General features: G+C 45.3%; 2 long non-coding RNA genes across 4 annotated transcripts; both read right to left on the reverse strand.

Annotated features, from left to right (window-relative positions):
- Positions 1-680: 680 nt before the first annotated feature.
- LOC147581990 (uncharacterized) lies at positions 681-6,603 on the reverse strand. The gene is made up of 3 exons (XR_015250443.1): positions 3,981-6,603; positions 3,032-3,176; positions 681-2,744 (listed from the first exon to the last, which is right to left on the reverse strand). It is a non-coding gene; the product is annotated as an uncharacterized LOC147581990 (long non-coding RNA).
- Positions 6,604-10,535: 3,932 nt separating this feature from the next.
- Positions 10,536-25,182, reverse strand: LOC112858567 (uncharacterized). 3 transcript variants are annotated; one of them, XR_015250445.1, is made up of 5 exons: positions 22,735-25,182; positions 18,449-19,731; positions 18,221-18,354; positions 14,655-14,839; positions 10,536-11,923 (listed from the first exon to the last, which is right to left on the reverse strand). It is a non-coding gene; the product is annotated as an uncharacterized LOC112858567 (long non-coding RNA). The 3 variants fall into 3 exon arrangements; XR_015250446.1 differs by lacking the exon at positions 22,735-25,182 and adding an exon at positions 20,240-20,570; XR_015250444.1 differs by lacking the exon at positions 22,735-25,182 and having other exon boundaries at positions 18,449-20,570.
- Between the last annotated feature and the right edge of the window lie 704 nt (positions 25,183-25,886).

Genomic DNA, 25,886 nt, shown 5'->3' on the forward strand with positions numbered 1-25,886 from the left:
CCCTACACGTTACCACCTCAGGCAAGTTGTAAGAAACACCCAATAATAACTTAAAAAATGCTGGATAGCTCTCCCAACTGTTGCATTTTAAAAAAAACTTGGAAGAGGGGCGCCTGGGTGGCTCAGTCGGTTGAGCGGCCGACTTCGGCTCAGGTCATGATTTCGCGGTTGGAGGGTTCGAGCCCCGCGTCGGGCTCTGTGCGGACAGCTCAGAGCCTGGACCCTGCTTCGGATTCTGTGTCTCCCTCTCTCTCTGCCCCTCCCCCCGCTTGAGCTGTGTCTCTCTCTGTCTCTCAAAAAGAAATAAATGTAAAATAACTTGGAAGAAAAAGGATCCTATATAAGCTGCTAAGGAGTTATTGGCATCTTCCTTGGAGGTATTCCCTGGGCCAGTTAACACCCAAAATAAACACAGTGAGTTGAAGTAGATATGTGGTAGCTATTCAGTCAATAATTATAAGTAATGAGAAGAGACTAACCTGCTCATCAACAGGACTTTGAATAAGCAAATGAAGGTATCTGCATTGATGGCCCACCCCCTCAGACTCAGGCAGCCTCCACTTAATATGGTCTGATATTTCTGCTTCACATTCTCCTTCTCTCCACTCCCCCACCCCCACCCCGCGATCAAGAAATGGAACAGAGGCAAGAAGGGTGCGGCATTCCTGCCCAAGGCCATGGTAGAGTGATCCTTTTCAGGATTTGCCTCTGGTGGAGCCTACCAGCAATCCAAGGCTGCCCAGCCTCCCCTGGGGAGACCAGTTCTGAGCCTGCTTTCAGGGAAGCTGTCTGAGCCTGTGGAGATTTGGGTGTGACTGATCCCACATCACCCGTTTCTCTTCTCACAATCCCCACCTTGCTGTGTGCATTTCCACCCACTTCTCCTTCCCTTGTCCAAAACATTATTTGCCCATGCTTGAACTACATACTTAATAATGTTCCTTTTGTTTTCCTCAACTAGGTGGGATGAGGAATCAGGTTGCTGTTACTATTATTCCTACCAACGATAACAACAGCTCTCACTAAGTGCCAGGTCCTATTCTAAATATTCATTTAATCCTCACCAACCCCATGAATTGGAACTACATGGTGGGGGGTTTTGATGAGGCCCAGTAACTTCCATCGTTGTTTCCCACTGGAGCGAAGAACTAATTGGAAGACAGACATGGGTATTTGGAAAATAGAAATCAAAATGTTCTTACTGTATATAGTCAATGAGGGAGAACATGGCTTAGGGTTTAGGGTTCCTAATTCTGCACCCCAGAATCGGACTCACCTTCTAGTCCCACATAGCACCAGGTCAGCACAGAAGTACCCCCAGAAGCCTGGCCCCATAAAGCTTAGAGCAGAGCTGAATATGGTCTTTCCGTGAGCAGCCAGATATGGAGGTCAGGGAAGAGGTAATAGGGAACAGAAAGAGGCCAGGATCACCTGCTTCATGGAAACTTGAACCCAGAGCAAAAAAAGATCTCAACATTATTATTAGCCCTAGGGTCATGTAGCTGATACACTAGAATGCACTTTTCCTGGGTTGCCTGGGTGGCTCAGGTGGTTAAGCTTCCATCTTTGGTTCAGGTCTTGATCTCTTGGTTCACGAATTTGAGCCCCACGTCAGGTTCTGTGCTGACGACTCAGAGCTTGTGGATTCTGTGTCTCCCTCTCTCTCTGCCACTCCCCTGCTCACGCTCTCTCTCCCTGTCTCTCAAAAATAAAATAAAACATTTTTAAAAATTTAAAAAAAAAAAAAGAATGCACTTTTCCTAACTGAACTCCATCCATCCTGAGCCATGAGAGGAGTCTGCACCTTGAGTTGAGTGGGAGGAAAATAAGGGTGGAGTACACCAGTCTTCCCCACCTGGCTCTCAGTAGCCCTGGGGGACATACTTCTGTACCTGTCCCTGTCTGGGCAATCCCACAAACACTAAGGACCTACCGTGAGTCTAGAACTGTGTTGCTGGATCAGTAATATTTGAGTAAATTTATGAATGAATGAATGAACAAATGAATGAATTGTACAGAATTCACCATTTTTATCCCTTTGGTTTTCTCTCATGTGTTTTCAACACACTTGTGCCAAAATTTGTTATAATCCAGACAATCTTGGTCCCAGAGTACATTGGAAATTCCAGGACCTGCTCAAATGGAAATGAGAGAAAATCAGCTGAGACAGCAAAGGGCAAACCTTTTCAGAGAAGGTCTAGCAGCTCAGCCCCAAGGCCAGGGGGCATGGTGAACTCCAGACCAGTGCAGTTCTGGGACTCAAGGTCTAAGCCAAGCATGTGGGGCAGGGAGTGGGCCTCTTGGCAAAAATCTGAGTGTGTTATGACTGTTGTAGGTCAGAAAGGGTCAGGAAGCTGGGTCCAGCCCCAGGAAATAGGGGTTAGAAGAAGATGAGAAGGTCAGGGTCCCAGCTTAGTGGAGATCTGGGGTACCCTCTGCACCAGAGGAATTTGGAATGCAACCAGGAAGTGAGGATGAACTGAAAACCAGACAAGTGGACAAACCAGACGTTCTTCAAGGGCGGGGAGGCAGGCAAGCTGAAGACCATTGAGTGGAAAGAGAGGTCCATTCCATCCCCCACCCTCTAAATGTCCAGTTCCCCTGTGCAAATGGGGAAGAGAGGGAATCCCAACATACCACAGTCCTGGACGTTGTCCTGAACATTGGCTCAGGACAGAGGTAGACACGGAGCCCATGTGCTCTTAATGAGGGCAGTAGGGGGTGGGTAGTGCCACAGCTATTTTCTAAGGGTTGGATGACAAATTAATTTATTATCCAAAGCAGAACTCTTTTGAAGAGGAAGTGTCATCAATAATTACTAAAACTAATAACTAAAAAACTGACTTTTCCTGTAACCTTCCAAAAGTATTTCACAAGCCTGCTTTAAAGAAGCAGACTGATCTAGAAGCAGGTGTTTATAAATGGGAAACAACGATTTCATGTTCCCTTCCTCTCCGATACAGGAGCCTGGATTCCGGGACCCCCACCACATCCCCTCCCACCCCCACCAGCACCACCTGCATTCACCTACAGCTGGGAAGACAGCTTCAGCTTCTGACAACTCAGGTGCCTGTCACTCTTTGCTGCTCCTCCTGAGGACTTTCTCACTCCACGGGGCTTGCTCTGATGCCGGAACAACCAGCCGTGTGGGCAAATTAACTCCCCTGGGAGACAACCTTCAACCAACAGGAAACAGGAGTCAGTGGATTCGCCCCCACCTCCCTGTAGTGCGGTGGATGGCCCTGTGATGGCTCCCTGTGCTTTCTCAGGACCCTCAGTGTGACTGGGTCCCCTGCCCACAGCAGCAACTCATTGGCTTTTCTCTCTTCACTCCTACTTTCTCTACACCCTCGCTTTGCTTCCTGGGATCATCTCCCAAATAAAATACCTGTGCCCAAGTCTTGTCTCAGGGTCTGCCTTGAGAGGAATCCAAGCTAAGACACTGGATAGCAAAGGAAAAACCTCATTCAAACCTACATTAACTGTGCTTTTTTGCTTGTGTTGGACCCTAGGGATAAAAAGGTAAATAAACCAAAGTCTCTGCTCTTGAGAGGAAAAGGAGGTGGTCAAAGCAATCATATACACCGGAACCAAATCAGCAGTGCTGGGTCTCCCAGATATAGATACTATAGATACAGATACAGATACGGATAGGGTCAGATACTGATACAGATACTGATACAGATACTGATACTGATACAAATACAGAGAGAAGGACATTGATTTCTTATGAGGAATTGGTTTACACAATTATGGAGACCGAGAAGTTCCATGATCTGCCATCTGCGAGAAAGAGCCCCAAGAAAACCAGTGGTATAATTCCAGTCTAAGTCAGAAGGCCTGACAACCGGGACAGACCACGGTGTAAATCCCAGCCCAAGGGCAGGACACTAATCTGGCTTCTGAATGAGTTTGCCCAGTGGAAGCCATAGCAAGGGATTGGAGGACAAAAGGAGAAAGAGGTTAAGGTATTTATTTACCTGTCCGCAGTTCAGACAGCAGCTGTGTTCTTTCTCTACCTATAGTCACAGCTCTGGCCAGACAACTCTTTTTGTATTCCTGCTTTCATCAACCTCTGGCATCACGATTCACTCCTCCTGCCCTTTTAGGCCTGGGATGATAATGGTGTCCTGTTGTTACCAGTCCTTCAACCCTGTCCATACCACTCCTCAGTTAAATCCTTTGGGAGTACCTGTTGGCTCCCTGCTGGGACCCTGATTGATATGGGGGCAGTTGTTTTATCCAAATGAGGACTGACACAAAGCAGAGGCAGGAGTGCAGGAAAACATAGAGATACAAGAGCTCTCAGTTTATCAGCCAGGGCTCAGATCTTATCTGAAGGCTCAACTGGAGAAGCATCCACTTCCAAGCTCACATGGTCATTGGTTATCAGAATTCAGTTGCACTGAGGGCCTCAATTCCTTGCCAGCTACTAGTCAGTGGCTGCCCTCAGCATCTCTCCATCTGGGCCTCCCCACCATAGCAGCTTGCTTTGTCTAAGTCAGTAAGAAGGAGAAAGCCTTCTAGCAAGACAGAAGTCACAATCATATGGACCCAAATCATAGCAGTGACATTCCATCACCTTTGCTATATCCCATGGGTTAGAAGCAAATCACAAGTCCTGCCCACACTCACAGGAGGGGATTATACCAGAGAGGGAACATCAGGAGGTGAGGATCATTGGGGGTCATTTTACAGTCTGCTTGCTATGGGAGGAAGAAGGAGGAGTCATTCCTCAGACTTTTACTTATAAATGGTGCCATTGATCAAAAGAAGGAATTGAAGAACAAGAGAATCAAGTTTGAGGGGAAAAGAGTGGTGTAGTAAATCTTAGGGTCAGTGGGAATCCGAACAGAAGGTTGTCTCCCAAGAAGTTTAGAATTGACTTCAGTCCAACTGTGTAAAGAGAGAGTTAGGTCTGGGGGACAAAGGATCAGGTTAGGCCACTGGGGACTCTGAAGGAAGTTTTCCCAGTCCTGTTCATTTTTTTTAGAAAAATCAAGTGATAAAATAGACCTGTGACCAAATTCTCTGTTGCAGGGTTACAGGGGAAGAAAACACACTTGTATTTTCAAGGGCGGGAGGTGCATGTTTTAAAGGATGCATTTCCACGTTTACTGAAAGAGAGAAAGAACCAGACCAATTGTCTCAAGCTCTGAATTTGTTCCTTGAAGAAAAAAGACAGGCTTCTTCGGAGAGAAAAATGATACTTACATGGACCTCTGGAGTGCCTATGAGTGCATGCTTTGGATTCAGAGATAAAGTAGCTAAAGGCCTGAGCATGGTGTGGGATGATACCAGGATTGCTGGGGCAGGAAACCTGGAAACTACTGGCCCATTCCCTACTACCATACTTCTTAGCTCTGTGACAGGCAGCCTGTCACTCAGCCTCCCTGAGCCTCAGGGGCCAAGCCTTTTCCATGAGGAGACCATCTGTCTTTACTGTCCTCAGCTGTCCTGAGGACCAAATGAGAGCATTTATCCCATGGAAGTTTTGGGGCGCCTGGGTGGCTCAGTCGGTTGAGCATCCGACTTCGGCCCAGGTCATGATCTCACGTCCGTGAGTTTGAGCCCCGCGTCGGGCTCTGTGCTGACAGCTCGGAGCCTGGAGCCTGTTTCGGATTCTGTGTCTCCCTCTCTCTCTGACCCTCCCGCATTCATGCTCTGTCTCTCTCTGTCTCAAAAATAAATAAACATTAAAAAAAAAAAAATTAGAAGGCACCTACTACGTGCAAAACACCACAGTGACTACAAAAATAAATAAGACTTAGGTCCTAACCATACTTAGCCTACAGACCTGTTGATATTTGTGAATCTGCTCCATGAACTAGAGAGATAATAGAGGTGAAAATCTGCCCCAAAACCCTGTTCCGTTGTGCCAATGTCATTACTAGGTTGAGGTACAAAGCGGGAGTAGGTACAAAGTCCATTCAACTGCCCCCAAGAATTCTCTTTTCTATGACAGAGCCTAACAGTTTCTGATATGATCATACTTTTTACCAATACTTACCCATTCATATAACAAACACGCCTTGATGTAATTTTTTAAATCGATCTCATTTAATAACAGAGAACCACACGTCAGCTTTGTGTCCTTGAATAATACCCATAAGCTCTTTGTATTTCAGTTTCTTCATCTGTAAACTGGTAATAATAACAAGAAGAAAATATTAATCCCCCTCAAATGAGAGGGCCAAAAGAGAGAAAGGGTATACAATTGTTCTTTCAACTCACTCAACAATAAAAATGTGAGCTAATTTTACTAGCCTCTGTGTCTAAAGATCCTAGGGGTAAAGCTATGACCATGCAGCTGCAGTTGACATTGGCAGAGAACTTAATAATCAGTGTTAAGAGGGATTCTCTCCCCCAAATCCTGTGGCATTCTGCTTCTTCTGGCTCTTGTTAGCGGAAACGGAAACCAAAGCATGGACGCTGAGGGAAGTGCAATTTAAGTCACAAGCCCTGACATCCCAGTGGAGACGCTGTGACTGTGACCACCCAGCTTCCAGCATGACCGTGGGCCACACCAGCTGCCCAGGTTCTGCACTGACCCTAAGGATCACCACGGGTCACAAAACCTCCAGGAGCTGAGGTAAAACCTTGATTCTGAGTTTCAAAACAAACCCCCTCAGTTGGCTTCTGAAACAACGAGAACTGCTCAGAATGGTATGGATCCGTTAAAAATACAATGTGAGCATGAAGCTGCTTAGGTTTGGTTTTGTTGGGTGACATCTATTTTTTTAAATGGGAGGGAGAAAGATCCATGCTCCCCATTTATTTAAAACCCACTATCTGGGGTGCCTGGGTGGCGCAGTCGGTTAAGCATCTGACTTCAGCCAGGTCACGATCTCGTGGTCCATGAGTTCGAGCCCCGCGTCGGGCTCTGGGCTGATGGCTCAGAGCCTGGAGCCTGTTTCCGATTCTGTGTCTCCCTCTCTCTCTGCCCCTCGCCCGTTCATGCTCTGTCTCTCTCTGTCCCAAAAATAAATAAACGTTGAAAAAAAAATTTTTTTTAAATAAAACCCACTATCTGCAGGTAAAAAGGCACCTTTCGGCAGCTGCTTCACTCCAGCGGGTGCGAGCTCCCCCCAAGCCAGTCAGCTGCACTCTCGCCTTCACACCAGCAGTGTTGAGGAGATTACCGTCCCCTCACACCCACTCTCTCCTTCTTCTTCTAGCAGTAGACCCCCACTTACCAAGTATCAGCATAGCCTGTGGCCATGGAGGTAGAAATAAAATCTTCCCAGCACCCTCGCAGCCATATATAATAATAATTATTATTATATATTATATAATTATTATATAATTCATTATTATTATATAATATTCCAAATTATTATTATTATATAAGAAAGACACAAGCTCCTAGCGTACGTAAGCTTCTGTATTTGGGGGTATTTTTGTTACATCAGCTAAGCCACACCTGTGCATTTGTGAAAATATGCCTGAAATGTAGTACGACTCCACCAGCAAAGAAATTGTTTTGACTTTATCAGCTTTTATAGCTCTCAGACCTGTGGCCAGGACATTGCGCTTCAAAGATCATCTTTGATGATCTCAAAGATCGTGTGCTTCCTTTTCTCAGTCCTCACGGCTTACAGGCGAGTATTAATCTCGTGGACCACAGAGTACATGGAAAAGATCTTTCGTGATAGGAGATGTGGAGAAGGGCTGAGGACGGAGGAAATGGTGGAACATTAATTAAGCTCTTACTATGTACCAAAGACTCCATGCTTTATGTCCTGCCAACGATGGGAAGTAAATATAGTGCCCCCATTCCCACTCCCCCCACCTTGTGTTAGATGAGGAAACGAGCTCAGAAAGGTTTGATCTGCCCAAAGTCACCATACGTCAGAGCCCAAATTTGAAACCCAGTCTACTGGTGTCGAAGCTGCTTCTCAAGAATGAAGAATCAGTAAGATTAAAAGTAGACTGCCACAGGGGCGCCTGGGTGGCTCAGTCGGTTGAGCGTTCGGCTTCGGCTCAGGTCACGATCTCACACTCCGTGAGTTCGAGCCCCGCATCGGGCTCTGTGCTGACAGCTCGGAGCCTCGAGCCTGCTTCAGATTCTGTGTTTCCCTCTCTCTCTCTGCCCCTCCCCCGCTCATGCTCTGTCTCTCTCTGTCAAAAATAAATAAACATTTAAAAAAAAGTAGATCGTCACCTTACAACAGTTGTGAACCTTAAAATTATGAGCACTTTACACTCACCTTAAAGCTGATAAGACCAAGAGAAGCATGATTCTGAGAAGGTAAAAGGTCCCTGTATTTTTTTTTTTTTTTTCATGTAAAATGTTGGCAAATGCTGCCCTTGCCTCCACAACCCTCTGCTTCAGGATGGGGAACGGTGTTCCTGGAGTGCCTGCCCATAATGCCATTCTGTTCACCCACACATCTCCTCCTAACTCCTAGGAATCTCCATCCCCCCGACAGGCAGAGTCTGGTTTTCTAGTGGGACACAGTTGACTTGGAGGGACCAAAATCTGGAACCAGACCCATTCACCGAGGCAAGTTCCAGGAGGCCCAACCATCTGCCAGGGTTGGGATTCTGGATAAAGTTCTTACTATCCTCAAGCTTGTATTTAAGAGAGGAGAGACAGAGACTAAACACGTCCATATACGGGGTGAAGACGTTCAACTGGGTAAAGGAATAGAGGGGCAGAGGCAGCCGTCTTCCATCAGGAGGTCAGGGAACGTTTCTCCAAAGAGGACATTTGAGGACCACTCATTTTCTGAGTGAAACAAGAGAACAAGTGTGTCACACAAAGTAGGGGAGGAGTGTTTGAGGATGAGGACTCGGGAGCTCAAAGGCACCTGAAGAAAAGGTGTGCCGTTCTTGAAGTAGCAGGAAGACCGGTGAGAGCAGGGATTGAAAGACGGATTCCCTACTCCTGTCTCCCCTCCTCACAATGCCCGTGGTCCCCACAGGGACTGAACTGGCAGCAGTCTCCATCCCAGAATGGAATTCAGGTCCCCATTCCTTGGTGGCAGCCAGGAGAGACCAGATCACAGAGATGGTTACAGAAACACGGCTTAAGGCCGGGATGCCAACAGCAACGGACCGGGTCTCAGGGACCCAGGAGCAGGCCAGTTAGTAGACCTGGAACATGAGATCAGAGTCAAGAAATGGGCAGATGTCGGGGCGCCTGGGTGGCGCAGTCCGTTAAGCGTCCGACTTCGGCCAGGTCACGATCTCGCGGTCCGTGAGTTCGAGCCCCGCGTCGGGTTCTGGGCTGATGGCTCGGAGCCTGGAGCCTGTTTCCGATTCTGTGTCTCCCTCTCTCTCTGCCCCTCCCCCGTTCATGCTCTGTCTCTCTCTGTCCCAAAAATAAATAAATGTTGAAAAAAAAAATTAAAAAAAAGAAATGGGCAGATGTCTGGATGTGGAATCTCCAGGAAAGGGGTAGAAGGCTGTCTATGATCCCCACCTTCCTCACCCACACCCCAACTGTGGACTATGCCTTTGTCTTGTGTCTTCTCTGCCTTTTGTATACTCCATTCTTGGAAGGTCTGCTGCCCAGCCCAACACCCTATGACTTCACATTCTTTGACTTTGCTGTTCTGTATTTCTGGAATTCCCTTCCCCTGAATGCCCTTAGGGGAACCATTCCTTCACCTACTTCAAGCTCTGCACGGATGTCACCTTCTCCGTGAAGCCCACCCTGACCACCCTCTTCCAAACCGCAAACACCAGGTCTGGGGATAAGCTCCCTTGCTAAGGAAGAGAACCCTGGGAAAGGTACCCGGTCCAGCCAAGGACAGAAAGCAAATGTCACAGCACTTCAGGCGTGAGTCAGGCAGGGAGGGTTCCAGATTGCCGACCCATCCTGGCACACAGGATTCCCCTCTTGAGTGCCTTGAGAGATGTGGAGGACCAAAATTAAAACTCCATCACTCATAGATAAACCACTGGTAACTTGGTCTTTGCCCATGATTTTTTGTTTACTTTTTAGAGGGGAATATAGATAACACGCGTGCAAGTTTCAAAATTCAAAACACACAAAAGGGTATTTCATCAAACATCCCTCCTGCTCCTCTTGCCATTCAAGTCCCTGTGCCTTCCACTGAAACCCACAGACCATCATCAGTGCCTGGTGTATCCTTCCAGCGGTATTTTCTAGATAGCCTACCCAGCATGTTCCTATTTCCCACCTTCGACCCAAACGGTAGCCTACCGTTCGTATGTTCCTTGCGTTTTTCATTCAAATGTCTTAAAGATCACTTCATTACACCTCTTCACTCCTTTTCACAGCTGCTTAGTAATCTCTTTGGGGGTACTGCGGAGTTTTTTGTTTTGTTTTTTTCAGCAGTTCCCTCTGGACGAACACGTGGCTATTTCCAATACGTGCTCGTTACAAACAGCGCTATAGGGAGTGACTTTGGCACGAATCATTTCCCTCTGGGCCAACTCCAGCAGGTCAGATTGCTGGGTCAAGGGTACGAGCGTTCCCAGTGTTTACAGCACCAAACCGCCCATGCTGGGGAAGCCCCTCTGCTGGCGTGTGTGTGTGTGTGTGTGGGGGGGGGGGGGGGGGTGGTAATCTTGGCCCTCTCGTGCCAAGGAGCACACGCGGCTCCCATGCGACTACCTCAGCACAAATTCCTCTTTGGCGCTCGGCGTCCGGTGCACCGTGGAACCCAGGACATGCTTGTTGCGTGGGTGGGAGGGAGGATGAACGGAGGAGTAGATGGAGAACGGAGAGACGGCATACAAACAAACCCATGATGAAATTCAAGACGGATCCAAGTACAGCCTCCTTCCGGGAGCTCTGTGTCAAAGTCTACACTGACTCCCCGGCTTTCGGTTGCAGGGCCACCGAGGCTAAGGCTTCGTTGTTCACACGTGCCCCTTTCGTGTCCTCAGATTAGGGGCAGGTTCCTAAAGGGCCCCAGGGAATGGAGGGGGAGAGCACAGCAAAGGGACTCCCAGCTCCCCCCCTTACTCTCTGTAGGACCCTGGGCGCATTATGAAATTGACCTGGCACCAGTCGCCTTGAATACCCGCTGGAGATGATCGATGGCCTGCTACCCACCTGCCCCGTAGGTGGTACTGGGAGAATTGGGCACGCTAATGGGAGGAATGAGCTTAGCATATGCCTGGCCGATAGCAAGCCCTCAGCAAATATTCACTGTTCCTTGTGATTGTGCTTCTACTGTATCTCCTCCGGGGCCTAGAGTAATGTTGGGCACGTGAGAGGCAGTCCCATAATATTTCCCGGCTAATTCTGTACACTTTAATTAACACTCAAGTTTTGGTTGGAAGATGCCATTCTTCCGGCACGCACGTTGCCTTGGATTCCTGCCGAACATCTCAGGCTTTATTTGCCTAGCTCAGGTCAAGGCAGGCTTTGAGCAAGTATACGTTAACTTATTCCATGAATATTTAATTTTATCTACTAAGAGCCCAGATTACAGCAGTGAACAGGACAGCAAAATCTTTGCCCTCGAATTTTAATGGAGAGACAGCCCATGGAGCTGAAGTAAAAGAGGCAGCCAGCCACTCTGGGGGATCCACTGCGTGAAATGACTTTGTTTGGGAAGTTGCACGGGCAAAATTATCCCATGTCCCTGGCTGTTTGCTCTGCTCTCCAGTTCATTTATTTTAGCCATGAAGCTTTACCTAAATGCTCTGAATTTCCTCTTTCCTGAATATCCCTTTAATCAGATACACCCTCTTCCTCACCTCCTTGATCTTGCTCCTCAAATATAGTTGCTAATGATGTGTGCATGTGCCAGACTTGAACAAATGTTGAGCTGCTAACTGCTCTGTGTCTGTTAATTTCATACTCAGCTCGAGCAGGGATCCTTGAGTTACAACAGATGCTGCTTCCCCGGGGCTTTAGCGCCCATCGATCAGCTTGGTGGATGAGGAAGGAAAGGGAAGTTTCCTCCATGACTGCCATTTGAATATAATTTATTGTGTCCTGAAAGAAAAGTGGAAAAAAGAAAAGGTACTGACAGGCTATAACACAAATGAATGGTGACGAATGACACTCAGATTTCAGTTTCAAAGGAACATGCTTTTTTTTTTTTTTTTTTCCAACATTTATTTATTTTTGGGACAGAGAGAGACAGAGCATGAACGGGGGAAGGGCAGAGAGAGAGGGAGACACAGAATCGGAAACAGGCTCCAGGCTCCGAGCCATCAGCCCAGAGCCCGACGCGGGGCTCGAACTCACGGACCGCGAGATCGTGACCTGGCTGAAGTCGGACGCTCAACCGACTGCGCCACCCAGGCACCCCCAGAGGAACATGCTTTTAAGCCAATAAATGATTGCAATGGTGACATGAAATCTCCAAAGCTGTGCCAAATGGGCCCCTTCTAAATGGTCAAGGTGTTGGAGTCCTCTGGGGAGTCCAGATTGATAATTATAATAAAGAAAATAATAAGATAATCGCATAGCCTTTAAGAGCAAGGACACCTTAAACAGGCTATGTGAATTTGGATCGCAGTTCCCCACTTGGGCAAGCCAGCTAACAAATCCTCCTGTGTAAGTGAGGATGATAGTGACACCTGAATGGCTGGGTTGTTGCCAAGTTTAAATGAGTTAATATAGAGAAAGCGATTAGAACGGTGCCTGGCACTTACAAAGCTCCAGATTGATGTTTGTTTGCTCCATTTATTGTGATTAATAGTGAATTTTACTGCCAGGTACCAGCCCTAAGTCTTCATTGTACTTTCCCCTCCTCCCCACCTCATGACATCATGATTACCCTTACTCTTCATTAAAAAAAATTTTTTTTTAATGTTTAGTTATTTTTTGAGAGAGAGAGAAAGAGAGACAGACAGAGTGTGAGTGGGGAGGGGCAGAGAGAGAGGGAGACACAGAATTTGAAAGCTCCAGGCTCTGAGCTGTCAGCACAGAGTGCAATACGGGGCTGGAACCCACGAATCGTGGGATCATGACCTGAGCCGAAGTTGAATGCTTGAATGACTGAGCCACCCAGGCACCCCTTGCCCTTACTCTTTAGAGGAAGGAATGGCCCTGTACTTGTCTTCCAAATCCACTAGAATTTCTGACTTTGCTCTTACCCTTATTTATGAGTATCTTCTGTTTATTTATTTGCATTTGCAATCATTTATAGAAAATTAAACACTGGAGGGACACCTAGGGGGCTCAGTCGGTTAAACGTCCGACTTCCGCATTAGGTCATGATCTCATGATTCGTGGGTTGGAACCCTTTGTGGGGCTCTGTGCTGACAGCTCAGACCGTGGAGCCTGCTTCGGATTCTGTCTCTCTCTCTCTCTCTCTCTCTGCCCCTCCCCTACTCATGCTCTGTCTCCCTCTCAAAAATACATAAACATCAAAAATTTTTTTAAAAAGAAAAAATAATTTAAAACACTGGAAAAGAATATCCCAAAAGTATTCATAGGGTTTTGAGGGACTACTTTTCTACCTATTTTTTCTGTATTTTGCAATTTTCTAAAAATAATTGTGTGTATTTTTGTAATGGAACATATAAAATGAATGTTTAAAACTGAAGGAAGAGAAGATTAAGTCCATTCTTCCTCTTCCTTGAATAACTTAATCACCCTCCTCATCAGGGTGTATTAAGAAGAAGTCAATTGCACTACTGGGTATTTATCCAAGGGATAAAGGTATGCTCTTTCGAAGGGACACATGCACCCCCATGTTTATAGCAGCACTATCAACAATAGCCAACAATAGCCAAAGTATGGAAAGAGCCCAAATGTCCACCGATGGATGAATGGATAAAGAAGATAAAGAATGGATAAATACAATGGAGTATTACTCGGCAATCAAAAAGAATGAACTCTTGCCATTTGCAACTACGTGGATGGAACCGGAGGGTATTATGCTAAGCGAAATTAGTCAGAGAAAGACAAATATCATATGACTTCACTCATATGAGGACTTTAAGATACAAAACAGCTGAACATAAGGGAAGAGAAGCAAAAATCATATAAAAACAAGGAGGGGGACAAAGCAGAAGAGACTCATAAATATGGAGAACAAACAGAGGGTTGCTGGAGGGGTTGTAGGAGGGGGGAATGGGCTAAATGGGCAAGGGGCACTAAGAAATCTACTCCTGAAATCATTGTTGCACTATATGCTAACTAATTGGGATGCAAATTAAAAAAAAACTAAAAAAAAAAAAAGAAGAAGAAATCAGGAACTCAGTACCACAGAGGGGACAAGACTGGCTATGTCATTCTTGCTGTGTGCTGAAGGGTTGTTGCTTTCCCTGGGAACTCGCCTGACCTGTGAGCTGCCCGAGCCCGTGCAACAGCATAATTTCATAGGAGGAATTTCTTATACCCGCTGCTGTGTTGAGAAACACCGCGTGGGAATAAAGGCACATTTATATCCTAAATCATTTAATATTGGAATGAAAATAAATAACAACAGCCGCAGAATCGCCCCTACAAAAAGGTGAATTGCTTGAATTTCAGGCAGTTTGTTAGTTCTTTGTGCATTGGGCACTTCTATTATCAGGAGCCTCGGGGCCAGCATCTGAGGTTAATTAGATGCTACCTTGCGGCCATCCAGACCATTTCTCCTGTAACAATACCACTCAAACCTTTATCTTTTCTAGTTTCCTGCTCACTTGAAAATCTACCAAGAACAGATTGTAGGCTTGATAGATTGGATAAAAAGAGAGAAAATAAAATAAAATAAAGGCAGTCTTACCTCACATTCACCTCATTGAAGAAAGCAGGACACAAGCCCTCGGGTAGATCATCTGAGCGCAAGCATTCAATGGAGAGTCGAAGTCCTTTTCAGTCAATCTACAGTCTTCACAAATCTTTAGCCTTTTGTGGAAGAAGGGTGATGGCAATGGCAATAGGGCATGTTCTTCCACTCCAATTCTGCAACTTAATGTTACAGCAGAAACCCAAGGGGAGAAATTAGAATTGTCTGAAAGGTCAAAATGTGATAGAACTTTTTATCGGTTACATATTACCCAACTAAGGCTGTACAATAAATCGCCCACAGCTTAGTGGCTGAAAAAAGCAACAGCCTGGGATGACTTCTCCGCTGGGTGGTTCTGCTCAGCTGGGCGAGATCGGCTCACCTTGATGGGGCTCACCCATGCCTCTGTGGGCAGCTGTGGTTGGCCGGGGCTGAGCCTCCATTGGGCTCCCTTGGCCCTGATCCACTCGGTCTCTTATATTCCATCAGGCTAGCCCAGGCTGGAGTGGATGTGCGCACACGCTCTGAGTCCTAAGCTCAGAACTGACATTCCATCACCTTCCACTGCATTCCATGGGCCAAAGCATAATAGAAGCCCACCCACATTCCAGGGAATGGCGGCAAAGTCATGTGGCAAGGATGTGGGTCCAAGGAGGGATGAAAATTTGGCCCCACGTTTGCAATCAATCTACCATACACAATCGTGAAACATGATGGTCCGTGAAATTAGAGACGGCAATTGTGAAATACATTTCATTGTTGAAATTTGTTCTGAGATAGTATAAACCATAAGATCTTCATCAACGTCAAAGCCAAAAGTACTCAAAATTTTAATCAAGGACCGCCTGAGAAGACATCAGCCATAACCAGCCAGTTTGTGTTCCAACCACCCCCCACCCCCCCCACCACGAGGGTTTTCCTCTCTGTAAGGTCTGACCTCAGGGTTTTTCTACTACAGTCTAGTTTTAACAGAAGGTAGAAACATAACTTGGGCAATTTTTCTGTACCCCAGAACACCCTCTTTTAAATGCGATCCTAGGGGCACCTCGGGGCTCAGTCAGTTAGGCATTCGACTCTTGATTTTGGTTCAGGTTATTGACGAGGGAGCATAAGGCAAGCTGATAGGCCACAAACACCCACGCCCCCAAACCAGGTGGGATACGTGTGATATTCCTCAGGCACTCCTGGCTGCCCAAGAACAAAGAAAGGGGGAAAACAAATGGTTAACTGATAGACAGCAGAGTCCAGCAGGACCTAAGTCTCCATCGCCCCTCCATAGTGATGCGGGAAACAGAGGCAGAAGGAAATGGCAGATAGAACTAAATTTCCTTACAACCTGTAGCCTGTTGGCAAATATTTGAGGCTGGCAGAGTAAAGTGTTTCTCCAGGAACTCCTTACTGTCTTAATGTTAACGCTTTGCTAGAGGGAAAAACAATCCTAGCTTGACAATAGCTAGGCCTCCAGAATCCTGTGGTTCTTCTTTAGCATATAAAAATCTCACTGGAAACTTCCCCTGGACTTTACCTCCCCCACCCCCATAGTATAGACCCAGTTTCTCCTCATGGTCCTGTCCCTGTGCTTCAACAAAATCACCTTTTTGCCCCAAACACATCTTCAAAAATTATTTCTTGATCATCGGCTCTGGACTCCATGAACCCCACTATCACCCCCCCAAAACCTCATCAGTTATGATCTCGTGGTTCATGAGTTCGAGCCCCACGTTGGGCTCCATGCTGACAGTGTGGGATTCTCTCTCTCTCCCTCTCTCTACTCCTCACCCACTCTCTCTCCCTCTCAAAATAAATAAACTTAAATAAATAAATAAATAAACAAATAAATGCAACACTAGAAATTTATACTCAAGACTGCATACATACTATGATTGCAACCATGAAAAGCTATGTACGTGGAAGAACAAAGATGCACCAAGAATACACAAAAGGGGTGGGGCGCCTGGGTGGCTCAGTCGGTTGAGCATCCGACTTCGGCTCAGGTCATGGTATCGCAGTTCGGGAGTTCGAGCCCCGCATCAGGCTCTGTGCTGACAGCTCAGAGCCTGGACCCTGCTTCGGATTCTGTGTCTCCCTCTCTCTCTGCCCCTTCCCCGCTCATACTCTGCCTCTCAGAAATGAATAAACGTTAAAAAAAATTTTTTTTAAATAAACAAAAAAAAAGAATACACAAAAGGGAAAATTGTTACATTCAGATGATGAGATAGACGGTGGTGTTTTTCTTATTTTTCAAAACGTTCTTTAATGCTGGGGTTATACAGTCTTACAGTAAAAACGGAGAGGTTGTAAATAAGTTGAAAGCAAAGATTAATGAGCATTTATCTTCAATCGTGTCCACATGGTACAACAACAACCACCCAGTCCTTGTCTTTCCATTTTATAATCTTCGAGGCTCACAATGAAATATTCAAATGCCAAGAAACACAAAAGCACTTCAGGATTGTACTTGCAGAAGAGTTATGCGACTCCACTATCATTACTTAATTCATACAAAGTGTCTTAAATAAGTGGTGTTATCTTCATCTTGTGATTTTTTTTTTTATTTATAGATTTCTATGAATGTGTCTAATGATGACAAGCCGGCAGAACCCATGTGCTGAAGCATATCTAACAATGAGATCACGGTAATTTGAGAAACAAAATAACAAAAGAATAAGCAGGGCCATATAGTCTCTGGGTGGTTTTGAATACAAATGCAAAAATTGTGGTAAATGTCACAATTAATGTATCTGAAGCCAACTAGAGAAACCTGGCCCAGTAGGAAACATTTTCACTTAGAGTGCCAAGTAATAAAGTTAACTTAACGTAACAGCAAAGGAAACATGCTTCCTATTTTGTTTTCTAGAGTTGGGCACAAAGCTTTTAATCTTAATTAGACGCTTGATAAAAGGAGGCAGCTCTGTTGGAATCAGAAAAGTAGTTTTTGCTCTCAGGACTTAGCTCGTAAGAGGTGGTCGGATGATCGGCCTATTCTTAGATTCCGCCCCTGCCTCAGACTTCCCTACACAGACCAGAAATAACCACACTAGGAACATTTTATATCCATGCTGATTCTTTTTAAATTATTTTTGCATACATTTTCTCATTTAATACTGTTCCAACCCAGCAGACTAAATAGCACAGACATTATCATCTCCACGTTGCTAATAAAGAAATTAAGACACAAAGAAATGTCAGTAACTAGTTCAAGGACATACAACTGGTGAGTGGCAGGATGATCAGGATCATCTTTCTGAGCGGCAGAAAAGGAGGACAGTGGGAGAAGACACATGTTACTCAGAAAAAATGTATAATATTACACACTGGATAGAAATCAAAACTACAAAAGGCAAAGAGATCGTTTAAAATGCCCCTAATTCCACGTATGAGAGCGGAACACTTATAGCATCTTGGAGTAGTGCCTTCCAAATACACTGATCTTGTTTTGTATCTCACTGAGCGCGTGGAAGCAAGAAGAAGAGAACTTCTACGTTCTCCCCCACCAACCCTACCAATCCCACATCCATGCCCACAAACTCTGCCTTCCCTGGTGCAAAGGATGAACTATGTACCTGTCTATGTTCTATTCTGCGCTCCATTCAATTTCCTTCCACCTGCTCAAAGATTTGCTCTGCAGTAGCTTCTCATTGATGCCTTCTATGCCAGATCGTTTCCATCAGTAAGCAAACACCGTAATTTCTCTCATCTGGAACAAAGAAACAAATAACGGACATATCTTGGTCGTCCCTACATCCCTCTCCTGCTCCAGCCCCATGTCTCGGCTCCCCTTTACAGCACACAGTCTTCAAAGAGTTAAGCAGACTTTCCAGCTCTGGTCATCTCTTGATCACATTCCAAGCAGGCTTCTATCCCAGCGACTCCACTAAAACTGTCCTGGTCAAAGCCAATGACCTCCACGTTTCCAATCCAACGATGGGTCTTCGGTGATTTTCTTAACCCTGCAACAGCACTTGTCACCATAGATTGCTCTCTCCTTGAAATACATTCTCCCTTTGGCTCCTAGGACACCACCCCTACTTGGTTTTCCTCTACCTCAATGGTCACTTCTCACCTTTGCAGGCTATCTTTCTCAGTGCTTGACCTTTTCATTTGTATATCTCTACACCCACTCAGTTGATGATCTCATCAATCCCATGGTCTTTTTTTTTTTTTTAATATGAAATTTATTGTCAAATTTGTTTCCATACAACACTCAGTGCTCATCCTGACAGGTGCCCTCCTCAATGTCCGTCACCCACTTTCCCCTCCCTGTCACCTCCCATAATCCTATGGTCTTAAACCACTCATCACCAGCCCTGATCCTCTCCTGAACTCCAGAATCACATGTCTCCACTTGGACATCTCATAGGCAGAGCTAACACTCACTGGCAAGTTTCAGTATGGTATTATCATTGGTTTATAAGTGTCATCAGCTCTGAATAGTGGAGAATCCTTTCTGATTGGCCAGCATCTGTTGAACATCTGTCGATTTTTTTTTTAAGATTTTATTTTTAAGTAATCTCTGCACCCAATATGGGGATCAAACTTACAACCGTGAGATCAAGAATCACATGCTGCACCAACTGAGCCAGCCTGGTGTCCCATCTGCTGATATATATATTTTTTAATGTTTTTATTTATTTTTGAGAGACAGAGAGAGACAGAGCATGAGTAGGGGAGGGGCAGAGAGAGAGGGAGACGCAGAATCTGAAGCAGGCTCCAGGCTCAGAGCTGTCAGCACAGAGCCAGACGCGGGGCTCGAACTCATGAATCGCGAGATCATGACCTGAGCTGAAGTCGGACGCTTAACTGACTGAGCCACCCAGGTGCCCCTATCTGTTGATATTTTTTTAATATCACCCCTACTAGGTAGGCAACTCAATTTTTAAAGGGCCCAACTGAAATCTTGATTCCCACCTCCCACTACTCAGTTTTCTCCAAGTACTTCTCCATGTCAATGAACATTCTAGTACTTACTATTCTTCTTGCTGAGACTTCACTCCCTCCAGATTCCTGCATGGCTCGCTCCTTCACTTCATTCATGTCTGTTCAGGCATCAGCAGTGAACTCCTCCCTCAGCATTCTGCTTAAAACAAGAGACCTTACCTCTCCCATATTGTTCTTTATTCCCTTACCTCTTTTGTTTTTCTGCATTGCTTTTCTCATTAAGTGATTTATGAGATGATAGACCATGGAAGGATGTGATACATGATATGGCCGGCGTGCTCATTCATGTGTTTATTTTCAGTGTCCCTCCACTACAAATTAAACCTTAGACAAGCAGGGACATACTTCAAATTCTGGTTCAGTGCTTTAGATCTAGGGACTAGAATAATGTTTTATATGCAAGACTTTCTGTCTTCTAGGGGAAACATAAGTTAACCAAATAAATGGGCACATGTATCATGGCACACAGACATACCTCAGAGATATGGTAGGTTTGGTTCCAGAGCACGGCAATAAAGGGAATATTGCAATAAAGCAAGTCAAATGAATGTTTTGGTTCTCCAGTGCATATTAAAAGTTTGTTTACACTATATTGTAGCCTAAATGTGTAATAGCATTATGTCTAAAAAATACAATGTACATACCTTGATGGAAAAATAATTTTTTGCTAGAAAATGCTAACCCTTATCCGAGCTTTCGGTGAGTCATAATGATTTTGCTGGTTGGAGGCTTGATGTTGAAGGCTGCTGACTCCTCGGGGTGGTGATGGCTGAAGGTTGTGGTGGCTGTGGCAATTTCTTCAAATAAGACAACAATGAAGCCTGTCCCATCGATTGGCTGTTGCTTTCACAAAACATTTCTCTGTAGCATGTGATGCTGTTTGATAGCATTCTACCCACAACAGAACGTCTTTCCAAATTGAAGTCAGTCCTCTCAAACTCTGCTGTTGCTTTTTCTTTTTCTTTTTCTTATCTTTTCTTTTTTTCTTTCTTTTTTTTTTTTTTTTTGAGAGAGAGATAGAAAGAGTGAGCAGGGGAGGGGTGGAGAGAGGAGAGAGAGAATCCCAAGCAGGCTCCACACCGTCAGCACAGAGCCCGAGGTGGGGCTCAATCTCACAAACTGTGAGATCATGACCGGAGCTGAAATCAAGAGCTGCCCGCTTAACCGACTGAGCCACCTGGGCACCCCTACTGCTGCTTTATCAGCTAAGTTTATGTCATATTCTGTGTTCTAACTCCTTTGCTGCCATTTCCACAGACTTCACAGCGTCTTCCCCAGGAGTGGACTCCATCTCACAAAACCACTTTCTTTGCTCGTCCATGGGAAGCAGCCCCTCATCTGTTCACGTTTTGCCCTGAGATTGTAGAAATTCTGTCACATCGTCAGGCCCCACTTGTCGTTCTAGTTCTCTTGTTATTTCCACCACGTCTGCAGTGACTTCCTCCACTCAAGTCCTGAACCCCTCCCAGTCATCCACGAGGCTCGGAATCAACTTCTTCCAAACTCTTGTTCATACTGATATTTGGATCTCTCCCCATGAATCATGGATGTTCTTAATGGTATCCTGGATCACTAATCCTTTCCAGAAGGTTTTCAATTTACTTTGCCCAGATCTAAGAGGAAGCACGACCTATGGCAGTTATAGCCTTATGATATGATAAGACCTGAAAGTCAGAACAACTCCTTGATCCATTGGCTGCAGAATGGACATTGTATTAGAGGGCCTGCAAATGACATTAATCTCATTGTCCATCTCCGTTAGAGGTCTTGGGTGACCAGCAGCATTGTCGACGGGCAGTAATCTTTTGAAAGGAATCTTTTCTTTTCTGAGCAGTAGGTCTCAACAGTGGGCTTAAAACATTAAGTAACCCACGTTGTCAACAGATGTGCTGTCATTCGGGCTTTGTTCTATTTATAGGATACAGGTAGAGTGGATTTAGTGTAATTCTAAAGGGCCCTAGGACTTTCAGAATGGTTAGCATTAGCTTCAGTGTAAAGTCACGGCTGCATTAGCCCCTAACAAGAAAAGAGTCAGCCTGTCCTTTGAAACTTTGAAGCCAGGCCTTGACTTTTCTTCAGCTGTGAAAGTCCCAGATGGCATCTTCTTCTAATAGGAGGCTGTTTCATCTGCATTGAAAGTCTGTTTAGTGTAGCCACTTTTCTGAATTATCCGAGCGAGACCTTCTGGGTAACTTGCAGCTTCTCCGTCAGCACTTGCTGCCTCACCTTGCACTTTATGTTATGGAGACGGCTTCTTTCCTGAAACCTCACGAACCGACCTCTGCTAGCTTCAGACTTTTCTTCTGCAGCTTCCTCACCTCTCTGGGCCTTCACAGAATTGAAGAGAGTTAAGGCCTTGCCCTGGATTAGCCTTTGGCTTAAGGGAATGTTGTAGCTGCTTTGATCTTCTATCCACACCACTCAGACTTTCTCCGTATCAGCAACAAGACTCTTGCTTTCTTATCATTTGTGGGTTCACTCGAGGAGCACTTTTAATTCCCTTCGAGAACTTTTCCTTTACATTCTCAGCTTGGCGACTTGGTACAAGAGGCCTGGCTTTCGGCCTGAACCTTATCTCCAAAATGTAACCACCAGGCACTTGTAGTTAATGAGCACTTGAAAGGTGACTAGTTGGAACTGAGATGTGCTGTAAGTGTGAGATATATACCGTACTTCCAAGATGAGGTACCAAAAACAGGAATGTCAAATATCTCGTTAATAACATCATATTTATTATATGTTAAAGTGATAATATTTTAGATAGATGGGGTTAAATTAACACGTTGTTAAAATTAATTTCACCTTTTTCTTTTTACTCTTTTCATGCAGCTACTAGACAATTTGATTTACATATGTGACTCACATCTGTGGCTCTCATTACATTCCTAGTCTAGACTCCTGAGGGAGGGCACCGAAATCCCATTAATTATTCATTACTTTGAGCTAACCAGTCATTCTTTCAGAAATCGACACAGTCCAAGGCTCCCAGACTTTCATATCTTTTCTTAATTTGTTCAGTGTGAACCTTCCTACCAATTACCTTAGGAAAATAAGAATTTTTATGTTGTTATAGATGAAAAAAAAAAACTGCACCCATTGGCTAACAGTTTAGAATTCTGAGTTTAAATGAATTACTTACCATTCCTTTATTTAATCTGAGTCCAGAGTCTCTGATTGAAGGTGGACAGGTTAAAGTCAGGGAGAGGAGTTCTCCTTTCTGTGCATTTTGCCAGATCCCCTCTAGCTGAAGGACATCAGCCCTCTGAGTAGTAACCAGTCTCTCAGACGAAACTTCCAAGAGAAGTTTTGAAAGTGCCCCTGGTTTTGAAAGTGCCTCCTTTGGAGCAACGCCCACTTGCTTCTGTGGTTTTCTGGGCTGAACATCTACCAACACCAGCGGAATCAACGCCGTTTACCACGTTACAACTGCAGTTTGCATCTCACCCCTTTCCGTTTGCAGTCACTTGATGTATGAGTTCAGGATGAACTCACGACCGAAGGCCATCTGAATTCATGTTATTTTAGGGGGTGGGGGCGGCAGATTTTATTCACCCCTCGTCAGATTATTCATGGGTGGGTGTTTATTTGGGGCTTGTTGCATGCCAGGTACTGGGAGACATTAAAGATCAGGGGTGAGTAGGAAAAACATAGTCCTGTCCTTGAGAAGCACCCAGTCTACACTAGCGACAGACATTGAACAACAGATGATAAACAAAACTGCCACAGAAATAATTGTGTAATGCAAAATTTTTATAAGAACCGCAAAGGCGGGAAGGGGATGCCTCGACTTGTCTGGGGCAACTAATCTAGACAGACGGGTGAAATGGAACCCAGACTCTAAACGAGAACTAGAAGAAAAAGAGCAGGGACACCTGGGTGGCTCCGTAAGATGAGCGTCCAACTATTGATTTCGGCTCAGGTCATGATCCCAGCGTCGTGGGTGCTGAGCATGGAGACTGCTTTGGTATTCTCTCTCTCTCTCTCTCTCTGCCTCTCTCCCCTGCTCAGGTGCACACATGCACCCATGCTTTTGCTCTCTCGCTCTCTTTCTAAAAGAAAAAAAAGGAAAAGGATCAATTGCAACAGATTGTATTTCCCTCAAAGTCTCAGGACCACGTGTCCGTCCCACATGCTCTTCCAGAACCTGCTACTCCTCTGTCAAGTGGCCGAGTGTGCATCTCCTCGTCTCGTCCCTTTGCCCCCGGGGCAGGTCTCTGTGAATGCCTTAAGCAATAGAGCACTTTGGAAAAGATGCCCCGTGACTTCTGAGGTAGGGCCTCAAAGGCGATGCAGCTTCCGATTAGTGTCCTCTTTTGGGAGCTGCCCTGGGAAGCCAGGCACACGGAGAGGCCCCCATGGAGCAGAACGGAGGCCCCCGTCCTTGGCCCTGGCTGGATTCACGGCAGCGGATCCCAACCTTGCCAAGGAAAGGGAGTGAAGTGCAAACACTGGGAGGCGTGCAGATTCGGCAGAGGGAAGGAGGGTGCATTCCTCTTGGTGGTACCTACTCTCTCCGAGAAGTGTGAAAGCGAAGTCGCTGGCTCAGAGTGAGGGGGCCGGAGGAAGGGGAAGTCAGGTGTTTGCAGAGCGGGGGGCAGCCAGCTAATTAGAAAGACACAATAAGATTACTGGGCAGTGTCAAGATTGTTGAACATTATTGAAATAATACCAATCTTTGAGATTTTTCCCCAAATCCCCTATCAGCTGGGAGGCAGGCACAGAGAAGGCAGGTGTTGGGACTGGGTTCTTCCAGAACGAGAAGACAGGAGGGACAGTGGGCAGCACACGGGGTCGGCCATATTCAGTGGGCAAGGGAAGAACTATAAAGATGCACTAAGGAAAGGCAAGAAATCCAGTGGGACAAGAGAGAGGTTGATGGACTGGAGGGCACAGCTGGGGTCAAAGAACAGCTCCAGGGAACAAGGCCTGAAAAAGTCAGCAGAAGAATAGACGGTCATGTCAGGGAAGTGGGATTTTTTAAAAATAATGTTTATTTATTTGTTTTGAGAGAGACAGAGAAAGAGAGAGCAGGGGAGAGGCAGACGGAGAATCCCAAGCAGACTCTGCCCTGACAGTGCAGAGCCCAACGTGGGGCTCGATCTCACGAGCCGTGAGATCATGACCTGAGGCCAAATCAAGAGTCAGATGCTTGACCAACTGAGCCACCCAGGTGCCCCAGGAAAGTGGGATTTTAAAAGGAGAGTTTCAGATGGGGACTGAGATCACTGCATAATCGTTGGCTCATGTTTGCCACCTCATCTCTGTCTTAATGAATACATTTCTGGTGATTACAAAGGTTGATATGGTAAAAAAAAAAAAAAAAAAAAAAAAAAACGTCCAGCAGAAAGAATACTTTGGAGTCAGACAGACCTGAGCTGAGAATAAGGCTCCACTGTGTGACCCTGGGCAAGCCTATTTATCTGCCCAATTTTGACCTCTAGCTCCTTTTCTCCTTATCAGTATCAAACAAAGCTGTAAAAATAAAATAAAGTCATGTATATAGACAGATATAGATATATAGACATATATTGATACATATTGATATATAGTCAGATATATGGATATATATTGACAGAGGTTCAGATATATATCTGAAAGTGATACACAGTTATATCAATTTATATGTATATAGCCATTATACATATACCAGATATATAAATACTAGTTATATAAGTATACATGTCTTTCAGATACAAATCTATAGAGAGATAGATATCAGTTTATGTATACTATAGATATATAACATTCTCAGCACATAGCAGATACTCCACAAATGTTAACCCATCACACACACACACACACACACACACACACACACGCCCATCCTCCTAATCACCCACTTTTTTTCCACACTTAAGAAATTAAGAACCAGCTGATTTAAATTATAATCCTCCGCTGGTGCTCACGCCTTAAGAATTGATACTTTCAGACCCTGGGAAGCCTTCTCAGCCGTCTGGGAGACAGAACCAGTAGTGTGAGGTTTTCCCAGGCACTTGGTTTGCATGAAACAGATGTCCACAAACCTTTCATTCATAAAACACCCAAGCCTGGCCTTGGGTAGAGAGCAGACTAGAAATAACCAGGTCTTTCATGCACTTAGGCACTGAATAGAATTTCTATTCCCCCCACCCCTCTGAGAAGGCCGCTCTTGACATTGTAGCAATAAATAGATTCTTTTTAATGTGGATATCAATTTAGAAAATACATGGACACCCAGTTTTCATCAATGGATACCAAAATGGGCTTCACTGTCTCTATAATTTAGAAATGACCCTACTTAATGTCAGCAGC

This window comes from Puma concolor, chromosome B1 (assembly GCF_028749965.1).
Source record: "Puma concolor isolate L17-30 chromosome B1, mPumCon1.1.hap2, whole genome shotgun sequence".
Classification (NCBI taxonomy): Eukaryota; Metazoa; Chordata; class Mammalia; order Carnivora; family Felidae; genus Puma; species Puma concolor.